This window comes from Triticum urartu, chromosome 2 (genome assembly GCF_003073215.2).
Source record: "Triticum urartu cultivar G1812 chromosome 2, Tu2.1, whole genome shotgun sequence".
NCBI classification, from domain to species: Eukaryota; Viridiplantae; Streptophyta; class Magnoliopsida; order Poales; family Poaceae; genus Triticum; species Triticum urartu.
This window is the reverse complement of record NC_053023.1, coordinates 612,561,245-612,584,437: the sequence shown is the minus strand read 5'-3', so window position 1 is coordinate 612,584,437 and position 23,193 is coordinate 612,561,245. Positions and strand designations below refer to the sequence as shown.

Here is a 23,193-nt window from a genome sequence, read left to right as displayed (position 1 = left end):
TGTGTCCACGCGTGAATCTCGGCTTCACGTATAATTTCTATAATAACTAGTCTTCTATACATTAGATGTCGGGTCTCGACAAAGAATCTCCGGTCTTGAAAACAATACAGTAGCGGCGTGGTGCAAAGCCGTTGACTCTAATCTACATTACTCAGAAAATATTAACATCGGCGTCTTCACATGCTGACTGGAACAGTGATTCCATGTGCTGATTGGAACCCTGATTCCATTTATTCGAGATCATCAATACATTTTCTCGAATGCACACGAGTGTGCGTATCATGAGATCATTGGTACATGATTCAAAAGTATCAAAGAAAGATCATGCATGCTATGTGAACCCACAAAGCCGGTACGCCACATGTACGGGCCATTTCTCCAACGATAAGACACGACCCTAAATTTACTGGTCGTGTGCATTGTTATTATGCAGAGGCTGAGGCCATACCCTTTTCGAAAGAAAAAAAATCACCCTAAATACATGTTTCTAGGATAAGACGCTTTAGAGAAGTGTTGGAACAATATGTAGCCGATTATCCTTGGATCCAACAGTTTCTTTTTACGGGTAACTAGATGTGACAATAATGATTGCAAGTATCATGAATCTTCTCTCAGGGTGTGGGCTTGGTCGACTGGCCTAGACCCCGTGAGGAAGTCACGGTACCAATTCCCTGACATCTTTGGAGTCCTCTCCCGCGTTTCAAAATCTACATGATACAACCCAAACCTCACGGTGAAACCAAAACGCCACTCGAAGTTGTCCATGAGACTCCACACGAAGTAGCCACTCACGTTTGCTCCTCTCCTGTAACAATGCCAAATGTGTCAGAAAAAGAATTTACACATTTCAGAATGCAGAGTTGTGGACGTGTCCATGTAAAATAAAAAGTAACATGCCCGTCAAGGGTACTTGTTTTTGTAGGGGTGTCAAGGATCAGTGGCGGAGCTACGTTGGTTCCTGCAGGTGCCGTGGCCCCCCCTCAGCCTTGGTAAAACTACATGGGGAATTTTTTAGGGAAGATTAGATTTTAGATTAAGAAAAACATTGTCTTCTACCCCCTGCAAACACGCTTATTTCCTGTTTGCCCCCCCCCCCCCCCCCCCCCCCCCCCCCCCCCCCAACGCATCTTGCCTAGCTCCGCCAGTGTCAAGGATACTTGTTGAAACGGGCTTTCTTCATTATGAGGATATTGGTAGATATCATATTATTTCAATAAACCATAAACCTTCCTAAGAACTCTATTTATGGTGACATTGGTAAATGATGTAGAACCCAATGTGTTTGCGCATGATGCAGATAGCAGATGGCTGCACGTCACCTGACTGCTGAAGAGATGCTTGTGAGATAGCCCTGGAGGTAGTTTACTCTTCCAACGTCATTGATCAAGTCCTCCATACTATTGTCACTAAACTGCGAGTAGCCTGAAATAAAGCATAAAAAACACATGATCGTTAAGAACATACTGACTTCTCAACCTTCCTGTGAGTTTACTGACTGCATTGTTAATTCTGGATGCCCTAGCTACTCACCATTTTCGGTAACATAGACAGGCGTGTTCTTGTATCTCTGATTGACATACTTGACGATTAGCTCCATACCTTCCGGAACATCATAGTAACCATGAATTGCAGTCTGCCAGGTTGATCACCATATATACAAACATGTCACAGAGAGATGAAGAGTGTATAAGATATTAATAGGTGGAAGCAGTTCTTACTGGTTTTCCAATTGTCACGCCGTCTCTTTCACCTACAGCTTGCACCAGCGCATTTCCCTCATAAGTCTCAAGGTCGCATGGAGAAGAGATGCAATCCTTGGCGTAAATCGATGTGTAATGATTTAGCCCGATAAAATCTGCGTTGTTCTTCCGTAGCAGCCTCTTCTCTTCTGAGGTAAACTTTGGTAAGTTTGATGATAACATCTCACACATTTCTCTGGGATAGTCACCAAAGAATATCGGATCCAGAAACCTAAAAAGTAAAAAGAAATGTTACAAAAATCATAGCACTAATTGTTCGAATTTATGGGCCCTTTGGCCTCTGGCTCAAAGTGGATTGAGCCCAAACATAATTCAGAAATTCGTAGATGTCAAAGGAGTGTGGAAGGTATGTGGATTTTTGTCTCATACGACCTAGGGAGAAAGATTGAACCAACATATAAGGGCATCTCACATGGTCCTTTTGGATAAGAGGTCAAGAAAGAACTATGCTAAGTGTATGGATTTGTAGTTTTTTTTTGTCAGTTCGGTCTTTACCTTATCCACCCACAATGGTCTAACACACGTACTGAGATTAATTATGCATGTAATCGTGTGGTTAGTGGGTCGTGGGTAGTGAAGATGTGTCAGTGGTGGTTTCTGGCATCTATATTGACGTTCGTTTTGCCTAGGAGTTATCGGTACGACCCTATAAGAGCGAGACGCCTCTCTCTCTCTCTCTCTCTCTCTCTAGTCATCACTCCAAACACCATCCTTCAGTTCTCTGATGCGCTCACCACCATCGATCCTCTTATAGTCGTGTGGTGGGGCAACCGTACACCAGTAGTCTCCGGACGAACCACGGAGACTAGCAATCTACACAGGTAGCCAGGTGCTAATATTTCTTAGCAGTGCTAGGAGGACTGTTTTACCCTTCTTCCTTGACTTCATCTACGTCCACTACTTTATCTTCATCCACGACTTACTCGACTCCCCATTGTCATTTTCGTGAGAAACCCCGCTGTAAGGAAATTCACCACGCGAATATTTTGTTAGTCGATCAGATTGCGATGTTCTCATCTATGCAACCAGGGTTTACTTCATTGTAGATGTCATGCTAGTTTTCATCCATCTGTATGCCGAATTATTTCTGGTAGGTCCATCTATGTCATTTATATTTATGAGTAGATTATAAAAATTATACTAACGATAGCCATCACATTGTTTCCAACACCAACATGGGTAAAGTTGGTATGAACACTTCCATATTTCTTGGAGCATAACAGTGTTACTGAAAGAAAAAAAGGGACTTACCAATCCACCTCGAAGGACAACGCCCGTCTTGCTGCCAAGATATCCTCGGTGGAGTTGGTCAGCGGCTCATACCATTTCATCGCGATCACAATCCCGATCGATCCGCCTTGCGTTGCCTAGCATGTACACACGCATCAAAAACGGCTAAGGCAAAGGCGCCTCTGCTTTTGAGATCCACTGAAATGGCTACCCAGTACGACAGAGCAACATTTCTGTTGGTTTCACCTAGTAATTCTTCTTGTAGTTCTCGACGGCGGCAGCATGCGACAGCAGCATGTTGTGAGCCGCGACGTAGGGCTCCCGGCGAGAGTTCCCACTGTTGCAGGTCCCGAACGGCGGTGAGCAGTGCGCGGGAGGGTAGTTGCCCAGCATGTAGGCGAACTTGGCGAACAGGTTGGGCTCGTTGAAGGTGGTCCAGAACCTGACCCGGTCGCCGAACGCCTTGAAGCACACGTCCGCGTAGTAGCCGAACTCCTCCCTGGCAGGAACGTTAGTTAGTTTGAGGCAACCAGAAGCATGGCATGTGCACCTGACCTACCTGATTCCAGCGCCCAGCCAACTGCCGTACCGGGTCTCCAGTTCTTGCGGCATGTCAAAGTGATGCAGTGTCACGAACGGCTCTATCCCTGCTTGACATTTTCGGCAGTTAGTGGCACGCGTACGTACGTTATAGGTTTGCTCCTCGTTGAAGATTACTACTCCATGTGGCAATTTTGTACCAAGGGAAACCAGCGCCGCACTTGTGCAAAGTATACACCATTCGTTTCATAATGTTATGCATATAGATTTTTTTTGAAAAATCAAACCTCACAAACTTTGATACAGTTTTTGGAGAAAAATATTTACAGCTAGAATGCCAAGCATGTATCATTAGATTTATTATAAGGAGTAGTTTCATATTTTATATGTTTAGTATTCTAGATATAAATAGTTCTTTCTATAAATTTGATAAAAAACTTGTAAAGTTTGACTTTTCAAAAAATGTATATGCAGTGCATTAATGAAACCGAGGCAGTAGTCGAAACTGGTACCATTTCAGAGATGTAGCGTGTGAGACACGGAGAGACTATACCTTTCTGAAGGAGTGCCGTGATCAGGCGGTCATAGAAGGCTATTCCGGCTGAATTAACGCCTCCAAGCTGACCTCCTACGACGATATAATTCAACGACAATTAATTAGCTAAGCAACTAACCGTGACCACTAAACCGCAAAAACCTTATTAGTGCTAATCGTGTATTCTTCTTGGCGTTCATACTTGGTAGGATTCTCGCCCATGAGATTGAGAACCTGTAGGAGTCGACCCCCAAACTATGTATAATCTCCACGTCCTCCTGCTCAAGACAGTGTCAGAATTACGTGAGCAAGCAGCAAGACGCATCATGCATCAGACGGCAGTTACTAGTGATTTGCTGCTTTGCTATCTGGAGTATATTTAAATAGGTAGAACCCACTACCAATATTTTTAGCCATGTAAATCATGCCAATAAAGTCATGCATGCAAGTCATAAATTATATTTTTTGGATTACTCTATGCATACAACGGCGGTCACATCATACATCATGTTAATTATTCACAAGTGTTTTTTTGCATTAGATTTTGAATTGACAATATATGTGTTGTGCGATTGCAATACATCTATATAGTTGACCTTCACATTTTTGTTAACAATGACACTTTTAACTTCAATTTTTTTAAACGCTTCAAATTAGAAATAAACAAATTACATATTATTTCTATTAGTTTTACATGTTTTTGTAGCAACCATTTATGCATTTATTTTAGCACGATTCTCGCAGAAACGCACGGGGCATCATCTAGTATATAGCTAAGAGTCATCCCCATTAATTTATTTATCTCAATATGAAAGCATGTCACCTCACCTTACAACTATAAATGGGATAAGACTCACATCAACATGCAAGCATGCATGAGAAGAAAAAAACCATCACAACATTCAACAACGCATGAGAAAATGTTTTTCATTTATCTATTCTACCTATATACTAAGATATAATAATTGTATTTTAAATTTTGGTTCTCATGTTATCAACCTAAAATTTCATCAACCAATTCCCGCAGCAGTACGTTGGGTATCATCTGGTTTACCATGTAACGATGGTAGTGATCATCCGCTATGTCCCCATTCCGTCCATCCTTAATTCTTCTAGCTGCAGCAAACAAACAAAAATTCAGAGGCAAACAAGTTTTTAATATTTTTTTAAAAAAAATAGAGGATCACATGTGCGTGTGAAATGCTCTTCTTTCAAAAGCCATGCATGAGAATTGCCCTGGTATTAGTTGATTGACATGACAGCCATGTGTGCATTGTATTATGTAGAGGTCGGATATTCGTGTGGCTGTATCACGTTGATATACTGATGAAAATATCCATTATCAAAAAAAAAAGACAGCAATGACCATATGGTATAAAAAAAACAGGGGGGGGGGGGGGAGGGGGGGGGGGGGAGAGCGGGCGCGGGGGGCGGGCCGGGGGGGGGGGAGGTGAGTAAGCACACTATAGCCACTCGCATGATTATCCGCAAAATGTTGCTGCAGTTGTGGCATCACTGTCTGATAAGAATACACATCTAGTGAACAATTAATATTCAAAACCCTCTTGCTAGAGATAATAAAAGATACTCCTATGCGACGCCATTTCTTTTAACACTTTAGCTATATGCAAGTTGTTTGATCTTTAAATTTGGATAAGTCAATTTTATGACAGTGAATTCTTTTGTCAAGACTCATGTTATTTTTTTCCTTGTGTTGTTTCATGTCTTCTTAGCCTAATTTTTTTACTTCCCCTGTTTGGGGTAAGTCAATTTCTTTCCTTAAGCTTGTTTTGGACTTGTCCCTGTTTGAGGTAAATTGACTTTTTCTTATGCTGAACTATACATTGCATACTTTTTAGTTCTACATGTTTTCTCCTTTTGGTTTTCTTTCAAACAAAATAATATATTTTTATTTTCTCTAAATTGGTATTTGTGGCATGTTGGATGAGTGGAAATGTATATACACAAGTATTCTACAATATGTGTGTAAATTACACTAGAGCATGAAAATTACACCATTATATGCTTATTCCTTGCATATTTAAAAAGTGTAATTTCATTGCAAAATTGTGTGCAACTTTTTTCACATTTTTTCTGAAAGGTTAACACCAATGTCACTAGTTCACCTTTTTCCTACAAAACTTCATTATTTTGATTGTTTGTTCTTATGTTATTTTCTTTCTTTTTTAAGAATAATACGAATGACACTAATTCATCCTTTCTTACAAAACTACATTTTTTTGCAAAATTATAGTATTATTTGCTTATTCTTGCATATTATAAAAAAAGAACTTCTATGTAAATTATTTGTAACATTTGTCATTTTTTGTTTTAATTTTTTTTGATTTATTTTTCCCTTAAAGGGTAATACTAATGCCACTAATTCAGTTTTTATTTGAAAACTTCATTACTTATATTTTGTCGTTTTAGTTTCCATTTATTTATTTATCTTCTTTAAGGGTAATACCAATGCCACTAATTCGCTCCTTCTTATGATTTTTTTTTCAAAAATTCCACTATTATATGCTTGTATTTGCATATGATAAAAAACACAATTTTTGCCCAAATTGTGTGCAAATTTTGGCTGTTTCAATACTTGTACTTTCTTTCTTCTTAATACCAATGCCACTATTTCAATTTTTTTCTTAGAAACTTTTTATTTTTATTTTATTTTAGTTTTTACTTCAATTGATTTCTTCTTTAATGGGTTAAATAACAAGTACTCTAATTCATTCCTTCTTAGTAAACTTCTTGTTTGCAAAAATTACACTATTCATATACTTATTCTTGCATATTGTGAAAAATCGCAAATTTTTGTGCAAAATATTCTTATTAAAGGTGATACCAATCTCACTAATTCACTCTTCCTTAGAAAAGTTCAATATTTTGATTTACTTTTAGTTTTTATGTCATTTTCTTTGTTTAGAAAACTACACATCTATAATACCTAAATAGTTCATTCTCACTATCCTATTTCTCTTGATATGCAAACTGTCCACCTCATCTCAACATTAATTGAACTCTAACTTTGCATATATACACATACCTTGTATCGTAAGTTCCATTAGATCGATCAATCAAAGCTTACACGTACAAGATATATCTATGAACTCCAACACTTGTGTGTAGGTTCCACAATCTACTCAACAAAATATAACACTATGCTTGCTAGCTTGTCTTGTGAACCGAGGAAGTCCGAAGCATGCACCATTCAGGCTAGTCGTCACCTGCTATTATTTAAGCCCTCTTGTAAAAGAAAGTGTTTGGCCAAAATTCTAAATTTACTATTACTTAGAAAACTTTAATTTTTTCTTTATATTTTATTTTTTTTCATTTATATTCATTTTTATCTTTTATCTGATCAGGTATCTCGTCAGTTTATATTATATTCCAGACCAAGCCTAAGTATCTGATAGGATTTTGTTCTATGGTTGCAAAGGACTGAGTGCTCCTCTTCTTTCAATGTTATAAACTCGAGGAAACTGAAACCGAGGAAAAGGCAATGTTTATGTGTTTGCTGCGACACCTGCAATCCGTGACCGTGAAAACGGTCCCGGCATCCAAATCTTTCAAGTCCGACCTAGGGATCTCACTGCTCAAAACTGAATCTTTCAAGGTTAAATTTTTCTGGACTCTAATATCAAAACATATTTAGCAGATCCCGCAAACCGGTCCGTCCGTCATAATAACGGTCGGTTTACGAATCCACCCTGTATCCCCAAGCCCAAATAGATCTGCCAAATCTGACTTTTTCGGAATTTGTTTCATGGAACCCTGCATCCGCGAGCCCAATTCCTCTATAAGTGCGGGATTCCGCCATCCTTTTGCAGTATCCTCTATCCTTGACGGCAGGAAAATTTCGCACCAACCACTTCCCTCGCAGCCGGCGCCATGGCCTCGCGAGCTCAATTCCTGCCAGATCTCACCCCCACCGCCGCACACGAACAGCCACACGCTGGCGGCGCCGCCCGCCGCTTGCCGCCGTACGCGCTCGTCGCTGGCCACCCGTGCAGCAGCAACGCACTAGCTAGCTTGCTAGCGAGGCACCAGCAGAAGCTCGGCCATGGGCACAAGGAGCTCGACTGCGTCCAACGCGGGTGCGCGCCAACAACAGTAGTGGGAGGAGCCTCCGGCGATGGCGCCGCAGCAAGAGCTCGGCCGGCGCGAGCACGACTTGTGAATTGAAAAACCCAATTGTAATTTAGATTTTGTTGTTAGGGCCTTTTATATAATTTTGTCGGGAGCACAATTTTTTTACAGGATTTGTTCTAACGAAACAAAAGTCGTACCGTAAAAACGTGAAAAAACGTTTTGAGGTATCCTGTAAACCGAATTTTGCGGAACGAGGTATACGGATCCGCTATAGGTAGGTAGATAGATGTAACAGGAAATCGCTTATGTCTGTATCTGGCTGATAATTTGCCAGCAGTAAAGTAATCCAGCCGCATGATTACCATACGTGATAAATTAATTAGTAGAGGCATTCAGTCCAGCTTTGGCGGGTCTGATTCATCGAAATGCTTGTTACTCCCTTTGTCTCATAATATAAGAGCTTTTTTGACACTGTGTGTAGTGTCAAAAACGTTTTTATATTATGGAACGGACAATATTAAAAACACCTATATTATGGGACGAAGGAAGTACTATATACATACGGCCTTGTGAGCCATAGCTATCTCTGTTTCGCCGAGCAGGAAAACGTCGGCCACATGGATCGGAGAAAGATAATAAAGAAGATAAAGGAATGGTCGCTTACGTGTGTGGGTGAACACATCCCAGTTGCTGAGGCCCTTGCCGTCCTCCAGGTACGCGCCCTCGATCTGGAAGCAGAGATCACAGTGCATGCGTTGGAGTTGGGACCGATCGAGCAGCAAGCAAAGAAAGACGACGCCGAAGCCGGCCAAGCTCCATTAACCTGGTAAGCAGACGTCGCGACGCCGAAGAGGAACACCGGCGGGAAATCGGCGCGGTCGAGCCCTCGGGCGGACGGAGTGAGGATCGCCAGCGCCGCCAGCATGATCATGCCAGTCGCCGCGGCCATTTCCTCAAGGTAGCTTAGCTTTAGCTAGAAAGGCGAGGCCTCTTCGTCTTGAAGGGCTCTGGAGTCTGGTCTATGCGCCTCTAATCAAACTTATTTAAAGGCAAACAGCAGAAGTACATGAGGTCCCCGCGTCGGTTTTGCCAAGCCACTAGTCACCACCTATATCGCCAGGTCAAGCTTGGCTTGAGTAATGATCCACATGGTACACGTGAAAACGACGTATCAAGGGCAATAATAGAAGAACAATAATGATATTTAGCACGTTCGCCAGGAGCAAAATCTTGGCGAACGCCCCAAGAACCACTGGATCTCAATCGGACGGTTGGCAGTTTTGGATGTTTTTTACACATAAATTATACTCCTTCCCGCATTGTATTACTCTTCTCCACTACCTATTGGTCCAAGCAACACATTCCTTCATTGGGCGACTATCCGTTCTTATCTGTCAGATATACTGTGGAGTATAAAATGGGACACCACATATCGAACACAATAAGGTACGCGACTATGGCGCACTCCCGCGATGTCCATGTCATCGCAGGTACAACAAAGAAAAACACAGTAGTGGGTCGCAAAGGGCTACGCAAGCGTACGCGTATTGGACAGAAAAGGTAAAGAAAGAGAAAAAGGAGCCGGTCTCGCACTCTTCCCCGGACGACCTCATCTGGTTTCACAGGTCAACGCAGCCGCCGCCTCCTCTCCTCCTCTCTCTCACCATCGCTAGTTCCAAGGAGCCACCGAGAGGGGATCAGAGAGGCCGCGGCCGGGTGGTGGGAGGAGATCAGAGAGGCCACGACCGCAGTAGAAGCAGAATCCTTGACCAGATCCAACGCTTTGTGCTGCCGCGTCATTTTCTCTTGTCTATGGCCGGTAAGGTGAGACGCTGTCCCCCGGGATCGCCCACGACAAACGCGTCAACAGCAAGGAGGCGGCAACATCAACACGCAGTGCCCGGTCGGGTCTTCTCCCGCACACCTCCTTGCCAAGCCCTTCTGCTATGCGCGGGCCCTCATGGACTCGCTCTTCCTCCCCCCACGACCTCATCCAGGACGCGTGCAATGCTGCCGCGGTCCGCCCGCGCTGACGACAGCCCTTACATAGGCGGATGCGGTACAAGATCAACAAAGACTTCTCCAACGAGTCGCACCAGGCCATCTTTTAAGACATGGGCTCAGGTAGCACCTACGCCACGTTCATCTACTAGTAGTCCTAAAATGCCAAGGATTCAGGAAGACTGTATCTTTCAACCAGATGCAGGTAAAAATTCTCCCCCATGTCCTTTAGCCGTTCAATTCTGATTCTCTCAACTATATGCCTGCTTGTAAGAATTCTGAAGAAAAGCATGTTACTTCTACTTGTTTTGCATAACATACAGTGCTACTGATGTTGGTTTTGTTGTAAAGATTAGTTATGCAAAGCTCTGGATTATCTTTGCAACTCCAGTTGAGTCATTTGTTATGATTTTATTTCCCATAAGTAGTATTGAATATTTTGGCCTTCACTCTTTAAGTGTTACTATTTGCAGGATGATGGTAAAAGGAATGAAAGGTATCGGTTGTAATACCATCGAAGTGTGGTTTCTACACTAGGACCTTACTCGAAAGACTGACTCATGACCATATCTATGAGGTGAGTGGCAAACTCATGATAGTTGCATTTGGCAACAAGTATAGTATGACCATTATGCTCTTACATGGCAATATCATCATCACTTAGGTGCATAAATCACAGTTCTTTTAGGTTGGTTTGACAAGTTGGAGCTACCTGAGAATTTTCTGTTTGGTGTTTACATATGAAGGGATTTAATTGGGTAACCATTGTTCTTTGTTTAGTTATCCCTAGGATAAAGCTGATATATGTTCTGTTAGAGATCAAAGATTGGCATTACTAGAAAATATGAGATGGTCACTCATATAACAAATATATAATCACTCATACACAACACACCGTTTCCCTTGCCATTGATGGGCACTCAAATCAGTGTACCTTGTAGTTGTATTTCTATCTTCGCACCATGAGTGTTGTACAAAGGCCATATAAATACTGATGCACCTCAGCCTGAGAAGGTTTGTATCTGTGCACCGCTGTAATGCTGAAATCTCATGGTGTACATGCTGAAAAATTAATGGTTCACACTTTTGGCTTCTTATTGTTGTATCCTCTTTGGAAATAGCTCAAAATTGGTAACCATGATAGATGCTTAATGTAAGCTACGACTTTAATGGGCAGTGCAACAAAAGTACCATAATTTATATACCTTCTGAATAGAAAAAATATTCACCCCATGGTTTATTGGTTATATCTTTAAGATCATAAGTACTTATTCTTTTTTAGGAAGAAACTTCATTCGTTGCTGCGGAACCATACATAATCGATCGTTTACTTGGTGGGAAGAAATTGACAAGGGTAGCAGATTACACCTAATATAAAGTGGTGGTCCAACTCAACTAGCAGTCTCGCCATATGAAGGTATGTATCTATTTGGTCAAACTCTTCTGAAATGTGAATTAGGCTTTTGAGGCATAAAACTGGATTGCCACTGGATGTGTATATTGTTTATACTTCGTAATTGGATTGTCATTGGATGTGTATACTGTCTTTGTTCCCTCTACCTATTGATCTTTCATGTGGCTTGCAGATTTCAAGTTGTCACTATATTTAAATTGGTGGGTCTAGACGTAAAGTTGCGAGGTGGTGCTATGTTTGAACAAACCGTCTCTGGTAAATACATAATGGTGAGCTAGCTCAGTTGTACGCTTACTTTGACAGTTGACTTCACGTTCGGAGCTCGACCCCCCATGCAAGCACATTATTTTTGCATCCCATGCCGGACTACTGTTGTTTGGGCCGCCACTTCAGCTAGGCCGTCTACCACAGCTAGGTCAATCGATGGGCTGAGGCCCAGGTGAGACACGTGACAACTTTTGGATGTAGCCCAAGCCTGTGAAGGAAAGATCATTTAAAGGAAGGAATTTTAGAGAAACGTTTAGTGCATACATACTATGAGAATCATATTATGGCGTAAGGCCAGAAGCAATCACCCCTTTATTATTAGGTAAAGATAAAGCATGTTTATATTGTGATTTGTTGTGGCTCCATAGAGGCCTTTCTTAAGAATTCAAAGGAAGTTTCTTCTTGAATTAGAGTTGACACTTGATAGCCTTTTCCACAAGTAATTAAATGTTGTTAGTTTTTTTTTCAAAATCTGAATGTTGCAAGTGAAGGAAATATGCCCTAGAGGCAATAATAAAGTTATTATTTATTTCCTTATATCATGATAAATGTTTATTATTCATGCTAGAATTGTATTAACCAGAAACATAATACATGTGTGAATACATAGACAAACAAAGTGTCACTAGTATGCCTCTACTTGACTAGCTCGTTAATCAAAGATGGTTATGTTTCCTAACCATGAACAATGAGTTGTTATTTGATTAATGGGATCACATCATTAAGTGAATGATCTGATTGACATGACCCATTCCATTAGCTTAGCACACGATCGTTTAGTATGTTGCTATTGCTTTTCTTCATGACTTATACATGTTCCTATGACTATGAGATTATGCAACTCCCGTTTGCCGGAGGAACACTTTGGGTGCTACCAAACGTCACAACGTAACTGGGTGATTATAAAGGAGCATTACAGGTGTCTCCAAAGGTATATGTTGGGTTGGCGTATTTCGAGATTAGGATTTGTCACTCCGATTGTCGGAGAGGTATCTCTGGGCCCTCTCGGTAATGCACATCACATAAGCCTTGCAAGCACTGCAACTAATATGTTAGTTGTGAGATGATGTATTACGGAACGAGTAAAGAGACTTGCCGGTAACGAGATTGAACTAGGTATTGGATACCGACGATCGAATCTCGGGCAAGTAACATACCGATGACAAAGGGAACAACGTATGTTGTTATGCGGTCTGACCGATAAAGATCTTCGTAGAATATGTAGGAGCCAATATGGGCATCCAGGTCCCGCTATTGGTTATTGACCGGAGACGTGTCTTGGTCATGTCTACATTGTTCTCGAACCCGTAGGGTCCGCACGCTTAAGGTTACGATGATAGTTACATTATGAGTTTATGCATTTTGATGTACCGAAGGTTGTTCGGAGTCCCGGATGTGATCACGGACATGACGAGGAGTCTCGAAATGGTCGAGACGTAAAGATTGATATATTGGAAGCCTATGTTTGGATATCGGAAGTGTTCCGGGTGAAATCGGGATTTTACCGGGTTACCGGGAGGTTACCGGAACCCCCCGGGAGCCATATGGGCCTTCATGGGCCTTAGTGGAAAGGAGAAAGGGGCAGCCCAAGGTGGCTGCGCCACTTCCCCCTCCCCTAGTCCTATTAGGACTAGGAGAAGGTGGCCGGCCCCCCTCTCTCTCTCTTTCCCCCTTTGGGGAATCCTAGTTGGAATAGGATTGGGGGGAGTCCTACTCCCGGAAGGAGTAGGACTCCTCCTGCGCCTCTCTCCCTGGCCGGCGCCCCTCTCCCCCTTTGGCTCCTTTATATACTGAGGTAGAGGCACCCTAGAACACACAAGTTGATCCACGTGATCTATTCCTTAGCCGTGTGCGGTGCCCCCTGCCACCATATTCCTCGATAATACTGTAGCGGAGTTTAGGCGAAGCCCTGCTGCTGTAGTTCATCAAGATCGTCACCACGCCGTCGTGCTGACGGAACTCTTCCCCGACACTTTGCTGGATCGGAGTCCGGGGATCGTCATCGAGCTGAACGTGTGCTCGAACTCGGAGGTGCCGTAGTTTCGGTGCTTGATCGGTTGGATCGTGAAGACGTACGACTACTTCCTCTACGTCGTGTCATCGCTTCCGCAGTCGGTCTGCGTTGGGTACGTAGACAACACTCTCCCCTCTCGTTGCTATGCATCACATGATCTTGCGTGTGCGTAGGAATTTTTTTGAAATTACTACGAAACCCAACAGTGGTATCAGAGCCTAGGTTATTTATGTTGATGTTATATGCACGAGTAGAACACAAGTGAGTTGTGGACGATACAAGTCATACTGCCTACCAGCATGTCATACTTTGGTTCGGCGGTATTGTTGGACGAGACGACCCGGACCAACATTACGCGTACGCTTACGCGAGACCGGTTCTCCCGACGTGCTTTGCACACAGGTGGCTTGCGGGCGACTGTCTCTCCAACTTTAGTTGAACCAAGTATGGCTATGCCCGGTCCTTGCGAAGGTTAAAACGGAGTCTATTTGACAAACTATCGTTGTGGTTTTGATGCGTAGGTGAGATTGGTTCTTACTTAAGCCCGTAGCAGCCACGTAAAACTTGCAACAACAAAGTAGAGGACGTCTAACTTGTTTTTGCAGGGCATGTTGTGATGTGATATGGTCAAGACATGATACTGAATTTTATTGTATGAGATGATCATGTTTTGTAACCGAGTTATCGGCAACTGGCAGGAGCCATATGGTTGTCGCTTTATTGTATGCAATGCAATCGTGATGTAATGCTTTACTTTATTACTAAACGGTAGTGATAGTCGTGGAAGCATAAGATTGGCGAGATGACAACGATGCTACGATGGAGATCAAGGTGTCGCGCCGGTGACGATAGTGGTCATGACGGTGCTTCGGAGATGGAGATCACAAGCACAAGATGATGATGGCCATATCATATCACTTATATTGATTGCATGTGATGTTTATCTTTTTATGCATCTTATCTTGCTTTGATTGACGGTAGCATTATAAGATGATCTCTCACTAAATTATCAAGAAGTGTTCTCCCTGAGTATGCACCGTTGCGAAAGTTCTTCGTGCTGAGACACCACGTGATGATCGGGTGTGATAGGCTCTACGTTCAAATACAACGGGTGCAAAACAGTTGCACACGCGGAATACTCAGGTCTTGACGAGCCAAGCATATACAGATATGGCCTCAGAACACGGAGACCGAAAGGTCGAGCGTGAATCATATAGTAGATATGATCAACATAATGATGTTCACCGATGAAACTACTCCATCTCACGTGATGATCGGACATGGTTTAGTTGATTTGGATCACGTGATCACTTAGAGGATTAGAGGGATGTCTATCTAAGTGGGAGTTCTTAAGTAATATGATTAATTGAACTTAAATTTGTTGTGAACTTAGTCCTGGTAGTATTTTGCAAATTATGTTGTAGATCAATAGCTCGCATTGTTGTTTCCCTGTGTTTATTTTGATATGTTCCTAGAGAAAATTGTGTTGAAAGATGTTAGTAGCAAAGATGCGGATTGGATCCGTGATCTGAGGTTTATCCTCATTGCTGCACAGAAGTATTGTGTCCTTATGCACCGCTAGGTGACAGACCTATTGCAGGAGCAGATGCAGACGTTATGAACGTTTGGCTAGCTCAATATGATGACTACTTGATAGTTTAAGTGCACCATGCTTAACGGCTTAGAATCGGGACTTCAAAGACGTTTTGAGCGTCATGGACCATATGAGATGTTCCAGGAGTTGAAGCTAATATTTCAAGCAAATACCCGAGTTGAGAGATATGAAGTCTCCAACAAGTTCTATAGCTAAAAGATGGAGGAGAATCGCTCAACTAGTGAGTATGTGCTCAGATTGTCTGGGTACTACAATCGCTTGAATCAAGTGGGAGTTAATCTTCCAGATAAGATAGTGATTGACAGAATTCTCTAGTCACCATCACCAAGTTAGTAGAACTTCGTGATGAACTATGATATGCAAGGGATAACGGAAACGATTCCCAAGCTCTTCGTAATGTGGAAATTGACGAAGGTAGAAATCGAGAAAAACATCAAGTGTTGATGGTAGACAAGACCACTAGTTTCAAGAAAAGGGCAGAGGGAAGAAGGGGAACTTCAAGAAGAACAGCAAGCAAGTTGCTGCTCAAGTGAAGAAGCCCTAGTCTGATCCTAAGCCTGAGACTAAATGTTTCTACTGCAAAGGGACTGGTCACTGGAAGCGGAACTACCCCAAGTGATTGGCAGATAAGAAGGATGGCAAAGTGAACATAAGTATATTTGATATACATGTTATTGATGTGTACTTTACTAGTGTTTATAGCAACCCCTCAGTATTTGATACTAGTTCAGTCGCTAAGATTAGTAACTCGAAACGGGAGTTGCAAAATAAACAGAGACTAGTTAAGGGTGAAGTGACGATGTGTGTTGGAAGTAGTTCCAAGATTGATATGATCATCATCGCACACTCCCCTATACTTTCGGGATTAGTGTTGAACCTGAATAAGTGTTATTTGGTGTTTGCGTTGAGCATGAATATGATTTGATCATGTTTATTGTAATACGGTTATTCATTTAAGTAAGAGAATAAATTGTTGTTCTGTTTACATGAATAAAACCTTATATGGTTACACACCCAATGAAAATAGTTCGTTGGATCTCGATCGTAGTGATACACATAATCATAATATTGAAACCAAAAGATGCAAAGTTAATAATGATAGTGCAACTTATTTGTAGCACTGCCGTTTAGGTCATATTGGTGTAAAGCGCATGAAGAAACTCCATGCTGATGAGATTTTGGAATCACTTGATTATGAATCACTTGATGCTTGCGAACCATGCCTTATGGGCAAGATGACTAAAACGCTGTTCTTCGGAACAATGGAGCGAGCAACAGATTTGTTGGAAATCATACATACTGATGTATGTGGTCCGATGAATATTGAGGCTCGCGACAGGTATCATTATTTTCTGATCTTCACAGATGATTTGAGCAGATATGAGTATATCTACTTGATGAAACACAAGTTTGAAACATTTGAAAAGTTCAAAGAATTTCAGAGTGAAGTGGAGAATCATCGTAACAAGAAAATAAAAGTTTCTACGATATGATCGCAGAGGTAAAATATTTGAGTTACGAGTTTGGCCTTCAGTTAAAAAACAATGTGAAATAGTTTCACTACTCACGCCACCTGGAACACCACAGTGTAATGGTGTGTCCGAACGTCATAACCGTACTTTATTGGATATAGTGCAATCTATGATGTCTCTTACCGATCTACCACTATCATTTTGGGGTTATGCATTAGAGACAGTTGCATTCACGTTAAATAGGGCACCATCTAAATCCGTTGAGACGACACCGTATGAACTATGGTTTGGCAAGAAACCTAAGTTGTCATTTCTTAAAGTTTGGGATTGTGATGCTTATATGAAAAAGGTTTCATTCTGATAAGCTCAAACCCAAATCGGAGAAATATGTCTTCATAGGATACCCAAAGGAGACTGTTGGGTACACCTTCTATCACGAATCCGAAGGCAAGACTTTTGTTGCTAAATTCAGAGTTTTTCTAGAGAAGGAGTTTCTCTCGAAAGAAGTGAGTGGGAGGAAAGTAGAACTTGACGAGGTAACTGTACCTGCTCCCTTATTGGAAAGTAGTTCATCACAGAAATCTGTTCCTGTGACTACTACACCAATTAGTGAGGAAGCTAATGTTGATGGTCATGTAACTTCAGATCAAGTTACTACCAAATCTCGTAGGTAAACTAGAGTAAGATCTGCACCAGAGTGGTACGGTAATCCTGTTCTGGAAGTCATGTTACTAGACCATGATGAACTTGCGAACTATGAAGAAGCGATGGTGAGCCCAGATTCCGCAAAATGGCTTGAGGCCATGAAATATGAGATGGGATCCATGTATGAGAACAAAGTATGGACTTTGGTTGACTTGCCCGATGATCGGCAAGCCATAGAAAATAAATGGATCTTCAAGAGGAAGACGGATGCTGATAGTAGTGTTACTATCTACAAAGCTAGAATTGTCGCAAAAGGTTTTCGACAAGTTCAAGGTGTTGAATACGATGAGAGTTTCTCACTCGTATCTATGCTTAAGTCTGTCCGAATCATGTTAGCAATTGCCGCATTTTATGAAATCTGGCAAATGGATAAACAAAACTGCATTCCTTAATAGATTTATTAAAGAAGAGTTGTATATGATACAACCAGAAGGTTTTGTCAATCCTAAAGGTGCTAACAAAATATGCAAGCTCCAGCGATCCATCTATGGACTGGTGCAAGCATCTCGGAGTTGGAATATACGCTTTGATAAGTTGATCAAAACATATAGTTTTATACAGACTTGCGATGAAGCCTGTATTTACAAGAAAGTGAGTGGGAGCACTACAACATTTCTGATAAGTATATGTGAATGACATATTGTTGATCGGAAATAATGTAGAATTATTCTGTAAAGCATAAAGGAGTGTTTGAAAGGAGTTTTTCAAAGAAAGACTTCGGTAAAGCTGCTTACATATTGAGCATCAAGATCTATAGAGATAGATCAAGACGCTTGATAAGTTTTTTCAATGAGTACATACCTTGACAAGATTTTGAAGTAGTTCAAAATGGAACAGTCAAAGAAAGAGTTCTTGCCTGTATTGCAAGGTGTGAAATTGAGTAAGACTCAAAGCCCGACCACGGCAGAAGATAGAAATAGAATGAAAGTCATTCCCTATGCCTCAGCCATAGGTTCTATAAAGTATGCCATGATGTGTACCAGATCTATTGTATACCCTACACTGTGTTAAGCAAGGGAGTACAATAGTGATCTAAGAGTAGATCACTGGACAGCGGTCAAAATTATCCTTAGTGGAATAAGGAAATATTTCTCAATTATGGAGGTGACAAAAGCTCATCGTAAATGGTTACGTTGATGCAAGCTTTGACACTGATCCGGACGATTCTAAATCGCAAACCGGATACGTTACATTAAACGGTGGAGCTGTCAGTTGGTGCAGTTCTAAACAAAGCTTGTAGCGGGATCTACATGTGAAGCGGAGTACATAGCTGCTTCGGAAGCAGCAAATGAAGGAGTCTGGATGAAGGAGTTCATATCCGATCTAGGATACCTAGTGCATCGGGTCCAATGAAAATCTTTTGTGACAATACTGGTGCAATTGCCTTGGCAAAGGAATCCAGATTTCACAAAAGGACCAAACACATCAAGAGACGCTTCAACTCCATCCGGGATCTAGTCCAGGTGGGAGACATAGATATTTGCAAGATACATACGGATCTGAATGTTGCAGACCCGTTGACTAAGCCTCTTCCACGAGCAAAACATGATCAGCACCAAGGCTCCATGGTGTTAGAATCATTACTGTGTAATCTAGATTATTGACTCTAGTGCAAGTGGGAGGCTGAAGGAAATATGCCCTAGAGGCAATAATAAAGTTATTATTTATTTCCTTATATCATGATAAATGTTTATTATTCATGCTAGAATTGTATTAACTGGAAACATAATATATGTGTGAATACATAGACAAACAAAGTGTCACTAGTATGCCTCTACTTGATTAGCTCGTTAATCAAAGATGGTTATGTTTCCTAACCATGAACAATGAGTTGTTATTTGATTAACGGGATCACATCATTAAGAGAATGATCTGATTGACATGACCCATTCCATTAGCTTAGCACCCGATCGTTTAGTATGTTGCTATTGCTTTCTTCATAACTTATACATGTTCCTATAACTATGAGATTATGCAACTCCCGTTTACCGGAGGAACACTTTGGGTACTACCAAACGTCACAACGTAACTGGGTGATTATAAAGGAGTACTACAGGTGTCTCCAAAGGTACATGTTGGGTTGGCGTATTTCGAGATTAGGTTTTGTCACTCCGATTGTCGGAGAGGTATCTCTGGGCCCTCTCGGTAATGCACATCACATAAGCCTTGCAAGCATTGCAACTAATGGTTAGTTGTGAGATGATGTATTACGGAACGAGTAAAGAGACTTGCCGATAACGAGATTGAACTAGGTATTGGATACCGACGATCGAATCTCGGGCAAGTAACATACCGATGACAAAGGGAACAATGTATGTTGTTATGCGGTCTGACCGATAAAAGATCTTCGTAGAATATGTAGGAGCCAATATGGGCATCCAGGTCCCGCTATTGGTTATTGACCGGAGACATGTCTCGGTCATGTCTACATTGTTCTCGAACCCGTAGGGTCCACACGCTTAAGGTTACGATGACAGTTATATTATGAGTTTATACATTTTGATGTACCGAAGGTTGTTCGGAGTCCCGGATGTGATCATGGACATGACGAGGAGTCTCGAAATGGTCGAGACGTAAAGATTGATATATTGGAAGCCTATGTTTGGATATCGGAAGTGTTCCGGGTGAAATTGAGATTTTACCGGAATACCGGGAGGGTTACCGAAACCCCCCGGGAGCTATATGGGCCATGATGGGCCTTAGTGGAAAAGAGAAGAGGCAGCCCTACATGGGCCGCGCGCCCCTCCCCTCCCTTGGTCCGAATAGGACAAGGAGAGGGGGCCGGCCCCTCTCTCTCTTTTCCCCCCTCGCGAATCCTATTCCAACTAGGATTGGGGGGGGAATCCTACTCCCAGAGGGAGTAGGACTCTCCTGGCGCGCCCTCCTTGGCCGGCCAGCCTCCCCCTTTAGTCCTTTATATACGGAGGCAGGGGCACCCCAGAACACACAAGTTGATCCACGTGATCTATTCCTTAGCCGTGTGCGGCCCCCAGCCACCATAGTCCTCGATAATACTGTAGCGGAGTTTAGGCGAAGCCCTGCTGCTGTAGTACATCAAGATCGTCACCACGCCGTCGTGCTGACGGAACTCTTCCCCGACACTTTGCTGGATCGGAGTCCGGGGATCGTCATCGAGCTGAACGTGTGCAAACTCGGAGGTGCCGTAGTTTCGGTGCATCGGTCGGTCCGTGAAGACGTACGACTACATCAACAAACGCTTCCGTTGGATCTACTAGATGTAGATCACACTCTCCCCTCTCGTTGCTATGCATCACCATGATCTTGCGTGTGCATAGAAATTTTTTGAAATTACTATGTTCCCCAACAAATAAACCAGGTGCTATTAATCCTAGTATTTTTTGCTTGTTGGTTCATTTTTCAAGGAATTATTACTCTGGTTTGTCCATCATATGTACACAGGTCTATCAAATGGTGGCCGCATTAACGACGGTCGCATGGTGGTTCCGGTCAGTCTCCGTACATAGTCCGGCGAACGCCGCATCCGGAACTCAGACCGACCTGTGTACGCCAGCTGGCGAAAGGGGGATGTGCTGCAAGGCGATTAAGTTGGGTAACGCCAGGGTTTTCCCAGTCACGACGTTGTAAAACGACGGCCAGTGAATTGTAATACGACTCACTATAGGGCGAATTCAGGCTTTGCCACGCCCTTATTGCATCACGCCGACGCCCTGCATCGACATTGACTTCGGCGCCAGGCCGTATTTCTTTTATTACTCACTTTGCATAAATTATTTATTATGCAACGATTTTTTTATTATTATTACTATTATCTCCTATTTGCACTATTTTATGTGGCATAGGAAGATGATCCAGCCGGACTATATCCTTTGGCGTCACCTCGGCTGGACGGGGGGCTTCGTCAACACTTCATTACCCCATGCCGAGGACTTCAGCATCACTCTGCCGGCCTACATTGACCATGCTATGTCACCACTTCGGAGTGCCGAGCTCTTCGCTCTGCCACCTCGGGACCGGCTTGGGGGATGGCACCTTGTCCCGCATCAAGCTCGGACCGCGTCATCAATACCGAACACATTAACCAGCTAAGTTGCCTTCATGCTCAAAGTTTTAAATTTTTAACTTGTGTTTGGCTCGACCAAGCATTATACTTTTTTGGAAAAAAGTTGCTTCTAAAAAATTTCCTTGTCCAAACTTTGTTTGTGATGCATAAATTCAAATACCCCGTTTACTTGGGGGCTTCCTTTATGAAGCTTTTCCTGTTGCATATGATTATACTTGTACGGCTTCGTTCCTTGTTCGTGTATTACGCCACAATATGCACCACATTGACTTAAGCGATTTGCAAGCTGGGTTGCCTCGCTCCTGTGTTTACCCCTACGTTCCCGATTGTTCGGCTAGGGAGTAAAGGGAGCACCTCTGCGATTGTCACGATCGGGTCACCCGAGCCGGACCTCAGACTGGGTGAAGCCGAAAGCTAGCGCTCTTATAGTTATTCAATGATGGTCGGCACACAACGGAACTCATGAGTACAAAAAATCTATTGCACAAGTCTCATAATAACAATGAGCACCGAAGAAAGGTATCGGTGGGGGTACTATTTTCTTCGAAGATGCTTCTTACACTTCACGGTAATATAGCATAAGTTCCCTGAGCGCGCTTTGTCTGTTACAGCCTTATGGCCTGATTGCCTGGTTATTGGAAACACTGTCGATATTCTCGACCGATGGAGTACATAACACTTTTTGGTCCTTGACCGACGGGGGAGAAGCTGACGGTCGGTTAAGACGCGTTTAAAGTTCGGTTGAACATAGATATGATATAAGTACTTCGGTACATGCAATCATTCTTCTACCCAAGTCACTTGGGGGCTCTTAAGTTTATTTGAGCTGTTTTATAATAAGTGTTCTTCTTCTTAGTCGTTGCAAAGTTTTATTATTATTATTTGTCACTCCTTTTTTCGACACGAGTGTGCGGTCACTAGCCGGGGAGCCTAATTTCTCTCTCAAAGCCTCTAGAGTTTAGTTTGCTAAACTGGCCTGATGAGAAGTACTCCGCCCTCGGGATGGGAGGTTGAAGCCGTAGGCTGACCCGCTCGAAGTCTTGAGATAGGATGTATCATGTTAAAGCACGACAGAAGCACTTCTTTTTTCTAAGACCAACTTTCGGATTGGCACCGAACACTTGATATTGTTCGGATGTCATGTTTTTTACTAACATTTCTTGGTTTTCCAAGCTTTTTGGCACTTTTAAACTATTTGTGCTTTTCCAGCATTAGTCTCACAGTGCAACGCCGGACACCTTTAGGGATTCGGCAAAAACATTCTCAGATATTGCTATATATGCATCGGTTTCGAATTGTGTCTTCGGTCAATAGTTGGATTGCCCGGCTCCTGCACTTGCTTCCTACGTTCCGTTTTGTTCGGCTAGGCGTGCAAAGGGAGAACCACTGCGATTGTGCTTCCAGCTCACATGGTTAAGCACCTTAGTGGAGAAAGCCGAAAACTGACTGTCACAATAAGCGTAAACTGGTCAGCGATCCGATGACTATGACGGGCCATTCATAACA

General features: G+C 42.5%; 1 pseudogene; it reads right to left on the bottom strand.

Annotated features, from left to right (window-relative positions):
* Positions 1–209: 209 nt before the first annotated feature.
* LOC125539179 lies at positions 210–9,249 on the bottom strand (annotated as a pseudogene).
* Positions 9,250–23,193: the final 13,944 nt, after the last annotated feature.